The following is a 14286-nucleotide window of genomic DNA, read 5'->3' as shown; positions in this document are numbered from 1 at the left end:
GGAGAAGTCCCTCCATGTGTAGTTAGACATGTGAAGGTTATATGCTGAGCTTTCTGAGGACCCCAAGCAGCCATGGGTGTTGATTCATAACTCAGCCTCACTCATTTGGGTGGAACTGCCCTGAGAGATGACCTGGCTTCCTTGCCAGCCCCCAGCCTGTCTCTGGATCACCACCTAAGCCTGGTCCTATCTCCTAGACACCCTTGGCCTCCTGTAGTTGCCTCTGAAAATCCCAGGTGAGATGTCAGACAGGTCATCAGTTCCTAAGGAGAGGGGTTAGGCCTCCATTCTGCTTCCCTCACAGAGGTTGCTTAGAAAGGCCACTTGGCAGGGGGTTGACAGAGAGCGTGGTGGCAGGAATGGAGGCCCCGGGGCCCCGGTTCTGTATCAAATAAGGTAATGTGTTTAGTGAGTTACCTGGAGTACAGGAGGGGCTCACTATACACCAACTATTATTAGAACGCCAAGCAGGTGGCAGATCTTCCAGATACCATTTGAAGAACTCTGCGTATATTCCTTCAGGGAATAAACCCTAATAAATAACCACAAACCCTAATAGATTTCCTTCAGGGTATTACTATTTTCACGATGTTATAGCTGAAAAAACAGAAGTTCAGAGAAGTTAATTAATTTGTCCAATGTCAAACAGCTAGCAGCAGTCTGGATTCAGATGCAAAAGAGTCCAACTCCAAAATCTGGACACACTATTCTAGGCTGTCTTAACTCCCCTACAAAATGGCAAGCTTCTCAATGCATTTGTTTCTCTTTTTTTCTAAGTTTATTTATTTATTTTGAGAGAGAGAGTGCACACAGAAGGGGCAGAGAGAGAGGGAAAGAGAGAGAATCCCAAGCAGGCTCCATGCTGTCAGCGCAGAATGCAACACGGGCCTCAATCCCACAGACCATGAGATCATGACCGAGCCGAGATCAAGAGTCAGACGCGTAACCAGCTGAGCCACCCAGGCGCCCCTGTCCTAAGTTATTTTGATTTTAAGGAAGATAGCCGGGAGGAAAGTCTCTCTGGGAGCAATGCCATGGAGTGATGAAGGAGGCAGACTCTCGTGACGTATCCGTCAGGGTTCTCCAGAGAAACAGAGCCAGTAGAGGCAGGAGTTGATGCTGCAGTCTTGAGGCAGAATTTCTTTTCCAGGAAATTTCAGCTTTTGCTTTTAAGGTCTTCAACTGATTGGATGAGGCCTACCCACGTTATTGAGAGGAATCCTCTTAACTTAAAATCAACTGATTGTAGATGTTAACTACATCTACAAAATGTCTTCACGGCAAAACTTTGATTAGTATTTGATTAAATAATGGGTAGTATAGCCTCGCCAAGTTGCCGTAAAACTAATCATCACACATGCATATCCAGGAACAGGAACTTCCTATCATGGCCTCATGAAGCCAGAACAAAGAACTGTTCTGGATCTAACTAGTACCCAGAAATTAATGCGATTCAGCCACTTCTTCCCAATCTCTTCTACTCCCAAATGGCACATTCTTTTTGTATGTTCAGTTCAGATTTCTAAGAGAGTAAACATATTGATTCAGGACATTTTTTTCCCCAGGCCATGTTAAGGCCAGTGTGAGGATTGGTTGTCCTGGAGTCAGGTGATCTCCCCATGGCCCAGTGACTCTTTGACCCTGTGCACATGCCAGCAAGGGGTCTGTCTCAGAGGAGGGAGGAGGGCTGTGAGCCAAGGAGCTTCAGCTCAGTGAGAATGTGGAGCACAGCAGGACCCCTGAATACACACCTACACCACGCCCTTCTACCTTCACAGCACCAACCCCTTGTATCCTAATCACACACATCCCTGCACACCACTCACCTCTCCCAGCAAAGAGACAACCAAAGGTGCTTGTCCAGGAGGCAGTGTGTGCAGTGGCCGTGTTGGGTGAGTCTCAACATTATTTCTCAGCATCAAGTCCACAATCCCCTGATGAGACTCACTCCTTCCATGTTCCCTCTGCAACCTTTTCTGGGGGTTATTCCTTACCCTTTTGCAAATGAAAGGCACGTGGTGAACGTGACCACTGCCAGCATACTTAATAACTATGATGGAAGGAAAACAGAACATTCTTAAGTTGCAATAACTGAAGTAATGACATCCACTTTAAAAACAAAAAAGCAGAGGGGCTCCTGGGTGGCTCAGTCAGTTGAACGTCTGACTCTTCATTTCTGCTCAGGTCATGATCTCAGATTTGTCAGACTGAGACCCATCTCGGACTCTGTGCTGACTGCACAGAGGCTGCTTAAGATTTTTTTGTCTCCCTCTCTCTGCCCCTCCCCTGCTTTCTCTCTCTCTCTCTCTCTTTCAAAATAAATAAACAGAGGAGAATATGGTATAATTACCCAATTTTCAGATACTTTGGCAGGGAGGGGAAAATAACCCTGAAAAAATGGAAGGTACCATGCCCTTAATTCTAGACTTTGTCCCAAGGCTGTAACTAACGTTCCCTTCCTTGCTTCATCCATGTGGCCTTTGCTTTTTGTTCAATGGAGCTGTCTAACTTTTGCTATCAGAAAGTCTTTTGGCTGCAAATAATAGAAAATCCAACTAATAGTGGCTTAAATAAATAGGGATTTGTTTTTTTCATATAACAAGATGCAGAAAGCAACTTCTAGTGTTGGCTTAGCAATAATGTCAGGAATCTAGGGGCCACATCTCCGTTCCGCTGTCACTCTGCCTTCTGATTGCAAGATGCCACTGTGGGGTCCTGGCCATGTTCAAGGCGGGACGACTAGAAAGGGATTGACACCGGGTGCATCTTGACTTTTTGTCAGCAAAGCCAAAGCTTTTCTAGGAGCATCCAGCAGGGCGCTCCTTCTGTCTTCTTGGCCAGAACTCCATCACAAGACCACTCATAGCAACACTCGAGGCTATGAAACCAAATATCTAGCAAAGATATGAGATAAAGAAATGTCATAACAGACTTAAAGCAAATATGATTTTTTGACTGGGTCATGGCAGATTACCTTCCTCCAAACAAAATGAGCAAGAAAGAGGTAGGAAAATGGCTGTGTAGTTGGTGCATTTGCTTACATGACATAGTCACAGTGTTCTGCTACCTTTTATAGTCCCCTCTACCCTATTTGACAGTAACAGCTTCCCTGGATAATCAACATCAAGCTCCTTTGCCAGTGTCCTGTAGCCCCAGCATTTATGAAACCCCCAGTGGCAGACCTAGTTCCATAGGGTTTTTATCATGATCCTCAGTGGAAGTATCTCTCCCATGGGTAGTGAAACTTCAAGACCAGTAGAGTCCAGCTGCAATGGTAAAAATGCATCCTCAGGTTTAAGCATGAGTGGATCCCCACCTCCACCTAGAGACTCCTAGCTCTTTGTTCCTGGCTGTGGGTGGAAATGGAGCCATATGAAGGAACTTAAAATTGTTAATGAATTCAGAGTTGCTTTTTCTCATTGTATCTTTTCTCAACCACTCATTAGCAGACAAGAATGATATGAGTGTCTGTGAAATGGTTTTGACTTTCAAAAGGGTTCCTTATGCTTGAAGGAAGACAGAGGCCCACTGGTCCAGTGGGAAGATGTCCAGGAGTTAGGAGCATTTTGTGCTAAGTCTGGGTCTGCAGCTACCTGCCCAGCTGTGCTTCCTTGGAGAGACCATCTCCCCTGCCAGGACCTCAGTGGCATGCCCTGTAAGATCAGCAGGATGGACTAGATAATGACAAAAGTCCCTTCCAGCTTGCAACATCTTCTAATTTATTAGGATTAGGATTAATATATTACGATTTTCAATTTATTAGGAAATTTACTAGGATTATAAATTAGGATCTATTAATATATCTTGCAATTCTAAAGTCTTATGAGCCTATTACTTCTAGGGTTGAACTTCGTTGCTGTTCTCAGTTTGCCTTCATTTCAGAAGATAGACATCTTCTCTTTTCGCCTGAAGGGAATGGGCTTTCTCTCTAGATTCACCATCTAGAGTTACTGCCACAGCATGTAGGAGGACTTCCAGTGGTCATTGGCTATACTGTATTATTCACAACTTCTATTTTCAACAATAAGAAAAAAGAAAAGAAGGAAGGAGTTCAGTTCAATAACTATTACATCCCCTGAAAGAAAAATAAAACAAATTGAAACTGTCTGGATATTATTGGGGCCTTTCACCTTCTAGGCTAATTGGCAATGCATCAAAAGTAACACAAGGTTCCAACAGAATTCATTAATGCCAAAGTTCATTTATTCACACTTGGTACAGAAATGACGGTGTACCAGGGTGAAATAAATCTTCATTTAAAAAATAAATGTCAAGGAAGTTTAAAGAGTTTTTGAAAATTGTTTGAGTTTTGGGGTGCCTGGGTGGCTCAGTCCAGGAAGCATCTGATTCTTTATTTTGGCTTAGGTCACAATCTCATGGTGTGTGAGTTCGAGCCCTGAATCGGGCTCTGCCCTGACAGCATGGAGCTTGCTTGGGATTCTCGCTCTCTCTCTCTCTCTCTCTCTCCCCGCTCCCCTCCCCTACTCACTCACTCTCTCACTCTCACTCTCAAAAAAAAAAAAAAATTAAAAAACACATTAAAAAGCTTAATTAAAATTAAAATTGTTTAAGTTTTTATGCCTTTTTTTCTCACCCATAAATAATTATGTTGTGTGCTATGGGGCACACGGAGCCAGGAATCAGTTATCAAAAACCATTGGCTACAGTAACTGTGTGATCTTAACCAAGTCCTTTTAAATTCTTTAGCTTCAAAAGAGAAATGATAATAATTAACACTAAAGGCTTTGGTGAGCATCAAATCATACCAGAAGCAATACAGTAATATATACCAAAGTCTTTGTAAGCTATAAAATGACATAATTAAAAATAAAGATACCTGTGAGATAATGTGGAGATGATTTCAAAATAATGGAAAATATATAATTTGTGATTAATAATTTTGTTTGATGTTCAAAAGATCTTCTACATCTGAGATTTTTTTTAGGTATATTTGCCCAAATTCAAAGCAGCTGAACTCCTATAGATACACATACACACATGCACACTCTCTTCTTTAGTAGGATTTTAGAAATTTATTTTCATTTATTCAGAAAAAAAGAAAAACAAAACATTTCCAATACCCTAAATGTGGTTATTGTTTTATAGATGTATACATGTCAAACCTTATCAAATTGCACACTTCAAATACATACAATTTATTATATATCAATTATATCTTAATAAGATATTAAGATATATTTATATTAAAATAATACTATTTTGTAAATAATATTTCATATTTTAATGTTTTATTTTAGAAATATATAAATATATTATTATAAAATTATGTTTTATGTTTTATAAATATATAAATGTTTGTATTTATACATACAAAAATATTTATATTTTATAAATAATAAAAATATTAATTCTAAAAGGTCATTTAACATGGAAGATTATATTCTGGGTGACTCACTCTTCTGGCTTCCTTGTCCTGCGTTTTCCTTCATTCCTGGAAATGTCCCGGGAGAAAACAGCACACATTCCTAGCATTAAGCTACTTACAGTTGGAGTTAACACTTCAAGACTTCCTACCACCTCTGGCAGTCAGGAGGCAGAAACTGAAGACCAGGACTCTGGAAGAAATCTCTGTCCCTGGCAGGAGCCAAGCTTTAAGGTAGCGGGTGGGGGTAGAACCAGCCACTGCCCCTTCCTGGCATTCCACACCCAACTGCCTGGCTTATCTTTCTCTGGAATTCAGCACTGAAGGGCAAGCTCATTAGCTCATTCCCCAGGGAAATAAATGGAAGAGGAGGGACAGAGAGACAAAGAGACAGACAGACAGACAGACAGAGGAAGAGGAAGAATGACCAGGCCTGAGGTTTGAGTCCAATGCAAAAGCAAGGAAAGTATGGTTGCCTTGAGACAACTAGCCCCCCAGCATCCTTCCCTTTCCCCTAATGTGTGCCTGCAGAACACATTTAGGGGAGGCCACACATGAGAACAGATTCTACTGAAGTCATTTCACCCAACACAGAGACTTCTTTTCTTTTCTTTTCTTTTCTTTTCTTTTTTCTTTTCTCTTCTCTTCTCTTCTCTTCTCTTCTCTTCTCTTCTCTTTTCCTTTGAGAGAGAGGGAGCAAGTGAGCGAGGGCAAGACAGAGAGGGAGAGAGAGGGAGAGAGAGAAGCTCACCCAAAGTGGGGCTCAAACTCATGAACCATGAGATCATGACCCGAGACGAAGTCAGATGCTTAACCGACTGAGCCACCCAGGTGCCCCAACCCAACACAGATTTCTAAACAGAGAGACCATTTTAGGTTTAATACAGGGACAGAAGAGAGACAGGACATTTGCAAAATGACAGAAGTTTCGACAGAGATGCTAAAGAGAAAGCTACTCTGCCCAAATTGAGTCCTTTCCTACCAGCAGCAGTTAGTGATTTATTCCTTTGCTTTAAGGTTTTGACTTTTATACAAAGTAAATTCTCTCAGAAGTGCACTGCTCAGATAATATTTTTATTCTCAGAGGGGTTTGATGAGGGTCAGAAAGCCCTAGCAGAGGTTCTCAGGATTGCTTGCTGGTTGAAATTACCTTATTAGGTTATTAAACTACTGATATCAATCTCTCACCTCCACAGATTCTGATTTCAGTGGCTTGGGCTTGAGTAGAGGGATTTTTTTAAGTCCCCCAAATGATTTTAATGTGCAACCAAGGTTGAACACCACCTCTCTTGGGCAGTGTACCCACACACCCGGCTGATAATCAGATCCCCTAGGAGCCTGGTAAACATACAGTTGTGTGGACCCTCCGCAGAGCTTCTGCCTCGGAATCTCAGGTAGTTTACGCCACAGCCATCCACTGGTGCTGGTGCTAAGACCTCCAAGGAAGTACCCACATCCACTGCCACCCACTCTCCCTCCACCTACAGGGTAAGGCCAAAGCAGTGCTTCTCAAATGTGCATACTGATTACCTGATGATCTTATCAAAATGCAGATTCTGGGGCACCTGGGTGATTCAGTCGGTTAAACCTCCGACTTCGACTCAGGTCATGATATAGCTCAAGAGTTCAAGCCCTGCATCAGGCTCTGTGTTGACAGCTCAGAGCCTGGAGGCTGCTTCGGATTCTGTGTCTCCCTCTCTCTCTGCCCCTCTCCTGCTCTCTCTCTCTCTTTCTCTGTCCCTCAAAAATAAATAAACATCAGGGTGCCTGGGTGGCTCAGTCTGTTAAGTGTCTGACTTTGCCTCAGGTCATGATCTCATGGTTCGTGGGTTTGAGCCCCAGGTGGGGCTCTGTGGTGACAGCTCAGAGCCTGGAGTGTGCTTCTGATTCTGTGTCTCCCACTCTCTCTGCCCCTCTCCTGCGTTCTCTTTCTCTCTCTCTTTCTCTCTCTCTCACAAACAAATAAACATTAAAAAAATTGTAATAAAAATGCAGATTATGATTCATAAGGAAGGAGTCTGGGACTCTGCATTTCTTTTTAATTTTCTTTTAATGTTTGTTTATTTTTGAGAGAGAGACAGAGACAGAGTGTGAGCTGGAGAGGGGCAGAGATAGAGACACAGAATCCAAAGCAGGCTCCAGGCTCTGAGCTGTCAGCACACAGTCCGATGCAGGGCTCGAACTCACAGACCACAAGATCATGATGTGAGCCAAAGTCGGCTACTTAACTCACTACCCACCCAGGCACCCCATGAGACTCTGCATTTCTAACTAGCTCCCCGCTGATGCCCAAGCTGCTGGTCTGCGGACCCTATTTTAAGGAGCAAGGGCCTACAGCAATGTTTTTCAACCCTGGCTACGAGCTGAAAATACTGATGTCTGATGCAATTGGCCTGGGGTTCAGCCATACTGTGATTGCTTTTAAGGTGCTCCAGGCGATTCTTAGGTGCAACCAAGGTTGAGAACCACAAATAAGCAAAACCAGAAAACTATGTTAAAAGTACACCTGCTGTAGGATTTTGTGATGCTTTATTTTATGAGAGGACAAAAATGTTAAAATAATAGTATGTGTGATTTCTCTGTAGACAACGGATGTTGAGAAAGAGCTTTTTGTTTGCTGAAGAGAGGGCACAAATGCAGAAGCTGATAGTGGAAAGCGAACCCTTTCTACCTAAGAAAGCGCACAGATCTCTGAGGGAAAATGATACACTGAGAGAGATAAAAAGCAGCGGCTGGAGGATGGAACTTGGGTAAGAGGAAGAAATGTCTATAGAGAAATTTAAGACCCTTTCACTGTGCGTAGGGCCGTGTAACCTCCTCCCTCAGTGTCCAGGAACCTTCAACAAAGATCTAGTCCAAATCATATTCAGACTCCCCATCTGTGGTGGATTTTGTTTGTTTTTTTTTTTTACGTGAGTCACTGTACCTAGCAGGGTTCTCCTAACAATCCTATTATTGCCTTTAGAGAAGGTGAACGATATGCCCCACATCTCGTGACAGCCAGGCAGAGCCAGAGCTAAAACCTGAGTGTGGCAGAGGGAATCAACCAGACAGCCCAGGCTCTGACCTGCCAGGGAGAGACTGAGGCCTGGTCTTGACTTGCATGGGAAGGGACAAGGCCTCCAGGAAGAGAAAATAAGGAGCTGGATGGAGAGATGAGGCTTTTGCTGAAGGCGGGAAGGCAGCCGGCTCAGCACCAACCTGCCACTCAGACCCCACTCCAGGCCTGAACCCCAGAGAAAGACAGGGGCGGGGGAGAGGACTCAGGAAGTGAGAAGCATAAGGGCTTCTTCAGGCATCTCTCTGAAGAGCTGGGGGCCCAAGATAGCCTCAAGAACCAAATAACAGGGAAACACAGAGGTAGGCCAGGGGTTCTTCTGCTTTAGCAGGAAACATGGCTTCAGGAACTCTATGGAAGACAGCATTCAGTCAACAAAACATTTATTTGGCTCCTACTGTGTGCCCAGTGTTGAGGCTTCCATAATGAGCAAGTCTAGTGCTAGAATGAAGATGTTCCTCCAAAGATGTAAAGCTCACCAGATGCTTGTGCCCAGTTCACTGAGGGCAGAGGTGCCCTTTCCGTATGTTTTTCTGCCTACCCACACATCTTGAACATTGCTCATTTCTCCAGTGAAAAATTATTTCTTTTTTGGGGGGGAGGGGCAGAGAGAGACAGAGGCAGAGACAGAGACAGAGACAGAGAGAGAGAGAATCTTAAGCAGGCTCTACACTCAGTGCAAAGCCCAATACGGGCCTCTATCTCACGACCCTGAGATCATGACCTGAGCCGAAATCAAGAGTTGGACGCTTAACCGACAGAGCCACCCAGGCTCCCCTAAAGGAATAATTCTCACATTGGGGGTGGGGGGTGGAGTGTTGAGATTCCCCTCCAGAATCTGAAGAAGGCTGTGGAATGTATCTCTGGGAGAAAAGAGACGTTTTGCGCAAGCACACAAAACACTCCTAGGATTCCAGTTCCCGGCCCCCCTGAATCCCCATCACAGACCTGCTAGGATCCGTGAGACCTGAATTGAGCATGCCCAACCTGGAGGAAAGGGTGGACAGCACACTCTTCGGGGCACCCTTTGTACCCATTCTTGTAACTGGGCTCTAGAGAAAAATGAGGCAGCCATGATTTTAAGGCCATGTTTTCAACAAGAGGCTGAAGTAGCTGCCACTCCACAGTGACATCATAAACACAGGAAACTCATCATGACTTCTCTGGCCCATCTAACTCCTGCAGTTGAAACCCCCACCTCCTCAGTTTACCTCACTTCAGGTGGTTTTGAAGAGGCATCATCTTAAATAACCCACCTGAGACAGAAATGACTAATAGCCCCAAACCCATCCGGGGATATTTCCACTTCAAAAAGTGGCTGTGTTTACCCATATGGTGACATGTCAGAATAAGTGACAAAGGAAAATAATTCCAGAAGGACAAAAGAAGGAAAATTAAAAAATGAGTGCCTAATACACATCAGGCACCTCACATATTCATCTGATTTTCCCAGTGTTGTTGTCCACTCTTTGCCAAGAAGGAAGCTGATGCCCAAAAGACAAAATAACTTAATTCCATAGAGCAAGGTTCTCAACGTGTGTGCACGTTGGAATCACCTGGGGAGCTTCAAAGACACTGGGTCCCACCCCAGAGATTGTAGCCTTGGCTTTGGTATTTTTAAAAGATGCTCTGAGGATTCAACTATGCAGACAGTTTGGGAGCCACTGTCAGAGACTAGATGGTGGAGATGTTAATTGTCCCAGTTTTTTCTTACTTCAGGGCATATATTCTGCTAGATACATCCACACAGACACCCAAGTTATATAAATTTTGAACTAGTTTTGTATCAGTTGTTACCTAGCTGTCGACTCAAGCTCCTCTCGTCCACCATTACCCCCATCCTTGCTCTGTCTTCCTGGTACTCTCTGTGCTTGTTTGGAGTTGGAAAGCTCTGCGAGGAATGTTGTCAAATATCTTGGAGATCATCCCTGGCAGTTTCCGTGCTGTATATGTAAGGTCAGAAATAAAATTTGGGGTAGTTTTCTGGGCATTAGTTGCACAAAGCTGAAAATCCCTACCCCACCTGTTCACCATATTGATGCTAACTGGAAATACCAACAGCAAATCCGGACCTTTGCTCAGTTTTTGCAAAAAACAGCTCAGGGCTCTGAAGTCAAAACATGTTTTGTTCTCAAATGTACCAGATCCATTGTCAGGTGGTCTCCTCGAGTTGTCCAGAAAATAAGAGATACTAAGAAAGAAAAAAGGCTCAGGAAATGATCTCAGACTTCCCAGCTGACTACACTTTCCTGTGATACAAACAGCAGGCCAGGCAAATATGAGGTTTGAGCAAGAAATTCCTGTCTTTTGGGGCAAAGAGCAGGCGAGTACAGCTTTCCATCATTAACCAGGGTAAACCACATTAAGTGGGACAGTCAGGCAGCAGGCAAAAACGAGCTGGAAGCATCCAGCCTCTATTTATCTGGTCAGAGACAGTAAATACAGAAAATGAAAACAATACATGTCACAATTAGTTCAATTCCTTTCATAATTAACTGCAGAAGAACATAAGTAGTGATAAAGATCTTTATCTTACATCTCTCTGTGCACCCCCACTTTAGTGCCTGTAATAAGCGTGCCCTTCTTTTTTCATTTAACAAACATCAGTAGAGCGGCCACTATCTGCCAGGACTTCTGCTAGGAGATAGTGTGGAGTGTAAGCCTGAGTAAGACATGATATTGGCTCTCAGGAACCCACAATCCAGCAGAAACACACACAAATTATTATAATGTGCTCTGAGAAAAAGTAGTAACCAATGTTCATGCAAGGTGCATGGGAGCTGAGAGCAAGGAGTGATTATTTTGGCTGCTGGGTTAGGAAAGAACTCATGGGGATGCCATATCTGACATGATACTACAGACGAATGGGTCCAGTTGATTCCTACTGTTTATTCCAACCCTCTCTTCAGATTTTATAAAAGAAGAGAGACAGACACACTGGGAGCAGTCCCGGATCAAGCATGAATAAAGCCCAGAACAAAGGTTGAAAACATCTTATGCATCGCTGAGGCCCCTAAGAGTGGCCTGTTAATATCTGCTGGATCTTGAAAAATGTCAGACTAAGGTACGACTTGGAGATTATGTCATGACATTTAATTGCCTTTAAGTAAGAAAATGACATATCCTTTCACTATGAATCATGCCTTTCCCAGAAGCCTCTGATTCCCTGAAATCTCCTTTGGGGCTCCTCACATGAAGTAACGAGCACCATTTTTGATCATGTTTGTCTTGTCGTTCCAGTAAGGAAAACTGGGCTTAATCTTTCACATTGAAGACTTGGTTGGGCTTCATTTCTTCACTTCCTCGCCTGCTGCTTCTTTTTATGGGCTGGCTTGGAGTGGTGACTTAAAATAAAATTTAAGAAGAAACTCCTGAAATTCCTAAACAGAGGCTTTCGGGAAAACTCGACAACGCCTTGGAAGTATAAATGGAGTCACTGAACGCTAAAGAAAAGCCTTCTTTCAACGCCCACTGTCTGGAAGCTGAAGGCATGTCAGGGCAGGGGAGGAGAGAAATTTATTCCAAAAGTAAATCTGAAAGCAAAAGATTTGAGCAAAATGAGCCAAAATGACCCCTCTCATTCCCATCCAACAATCACTGCAGGTAGGGGCTTTTCCCATAAACATGGTTGGTATGTTCATCATTGTATTTACTGAGCATCTATACAACTCAGGAACTGGAGGTGAGGAATTGGAATTATAGGGTGAACGACAATGCTCTCAAAGGATTATATACTTTAATTACACAAATGTACAGTGATTTTATTTTTTAAAAATCTTGAACAAATAGAGCATGGTGCTGAGTGTGGAAGTGGCCAGTCTCAGCCTCTAGCCTAGAATCAACACTTTTTTCATTATCTTATGGCATTTTTTCTTGCAAAATCTATATAGTTACAATCATTTTGAATACATAATTTGAAGGGGTTTTTAAAGTTTATTTTATTTATTTTAAGAGCGAGAGAGAGAGCGCGCAAAAGGATGTGCATGAGCAGGGGAGAGGCAGAGAGAGAATCCTAAGCAGGCTCTGCACTATAAGCATTGAGCCCAATGTGGGGCTCGATCTCATGAACCATAAGATCATGATCTGAACCAAGATCAAGAGTGGGACACTTAACCAACTGAGCCATTCAGGCATCCCTAGAGTGTTTTCTTAGGTTTATATGAAAAAAAAACATGTCCCCTATCATGAAAACATCCTAGTCAATATCATTTTTAAGTAATTTCCTGGTATTACATTGCATGGGTGTACTATAATTCATACAACTTCCACGGTTGGGCATTTAGGTTGCTTTGGCAAAAAAAAATAACACTGTGATTAACATCTGTGCCCATACATCTTTGTCTGCATTTCTGATTATTTCTCTAAAAGATTCCCAGAAAAGGAATTACTAAGTAAAGAGTATGAATATTTAAGGCTTCTTCAAGCCCATTGCCAAATTGCTTTCCTGTACATAGGGAGCCATGCTTTTCTCCCCACACACTCACCAGCCTTGAGTTGTGCCATAGTCCTAACCTTGCATGATGCAGCAAGGGGCAAATAGTATTTTATTGTTGTGACTTGCATTTCTGTGATTACCAGTAAAGCTGAATGTTTTCCCATATATTTGTAAGCTGCTTTTATTTCCTTATCTGTGAACTGTCTGTTCACACTATCTACCTACTTTCCTATATTAATGTTTTGGTGTTTTTCTTATCAAAGTAAAAACTGTTTAAAGACTGAGGCTATTAACTCCTTTTCTACCACATTTGTAATAAATACTTATTTTTAGTTGGTTTTTAATTATTTTGTGTTTTTTTTAAACTTGCACTTACCATATATCCTAGTCCAATTCATTTCCTTCGCATTCTCATCAATTTTCCTATGCCTAGTAACTCAGGGTGGTGTATTCTAGAGAGGCCACCATGTGAGCAATAGCCTGGACTCTGGAGAAAGATGATAAGGCCAGGAAAGAGGGGCTGGAAGAACAGGGCTCTGCTGGGGAGAAGGTAGGATATACAGCTAAATGTATGAGGAGGAAATAAACAGGTAAGATGAAGCAAAGGGAAAATGAAGGTGGGAACATAAACAGAGCCAAGAATGAAGCCTATTCAGAAATGCATGCCAAGTTCCACACTCTTGTTATGGGTTGGCTCTCTCAACCTTTTAGCATCGAAGACTGAAAAGGTGTGAAAAGCTGTGGTCAGTCAGAGAAACACCGTGGGAGAGAGTTGAGGTACATATGGAAGGAACCAGAAAACAGAGAGGGAAAAAAGGCAGAGTGCCCATGATAGATGTTTACTAAAGCTCAGTCACCTTCAGACGAGGGTGCTGTGATATTATAGACTCAGTGTGTGAAACACAACAACTTCACCATCTCTCGATGGTGACGTATTAGGTTGGCCACAGAGAAGTGCTAAGATTGATAACATCTGACATTTATACAAAGTCTGGGAGACTTTCTGCAGAGTGAAACACATACCTCTGCAAATGGCACTGAGCTCTCCAGAAACCAAGGTGCCAAAACTACCAGGGTGGGAAGCATGAAGATCACCACAGCCTACAAGCGTGGGCGCAACATGGACTGAGAGCTGTTGGATCAAACACAGATGGCACCGTAGCATGGAGCTTCCTCTCTACACTGGGAAAAGCATTGCTTGGATTTTTCAGGTTCAAGTAATGGCGTACTAGGTAATTTAGACCAACCTCCCATCAAAGATAATTTAATGGAGGACAGCGAAATGATCTATGCAAAAACCCGACAGAATACAAATGGTTGTAGGACACAAAATAAATATGCAAAAGTCAATTTTGTCTCTATATACACTAGTCACAATCAGAAATTGCAATTATTAGACAAAACAGACTT

This window comes from Neofelis nebulosa, chromosome 7, assembly GCF_028018385.1.
Source record: "Neofelis nebulosa isolate mNeoNeb1 chromosome 7, mNeoNeb1.pri, whole genome shotgun sequence".
Taxonomy (NCBI): domain Eukaryota; kingdom Metazoa; phylum Chordata; class Mammalia; order Carnivora; family Felidae; genus Neofelis; species Neofelis nebulosa.
This window is presented reverse-complemented; position numbering follows the sequence as displayed.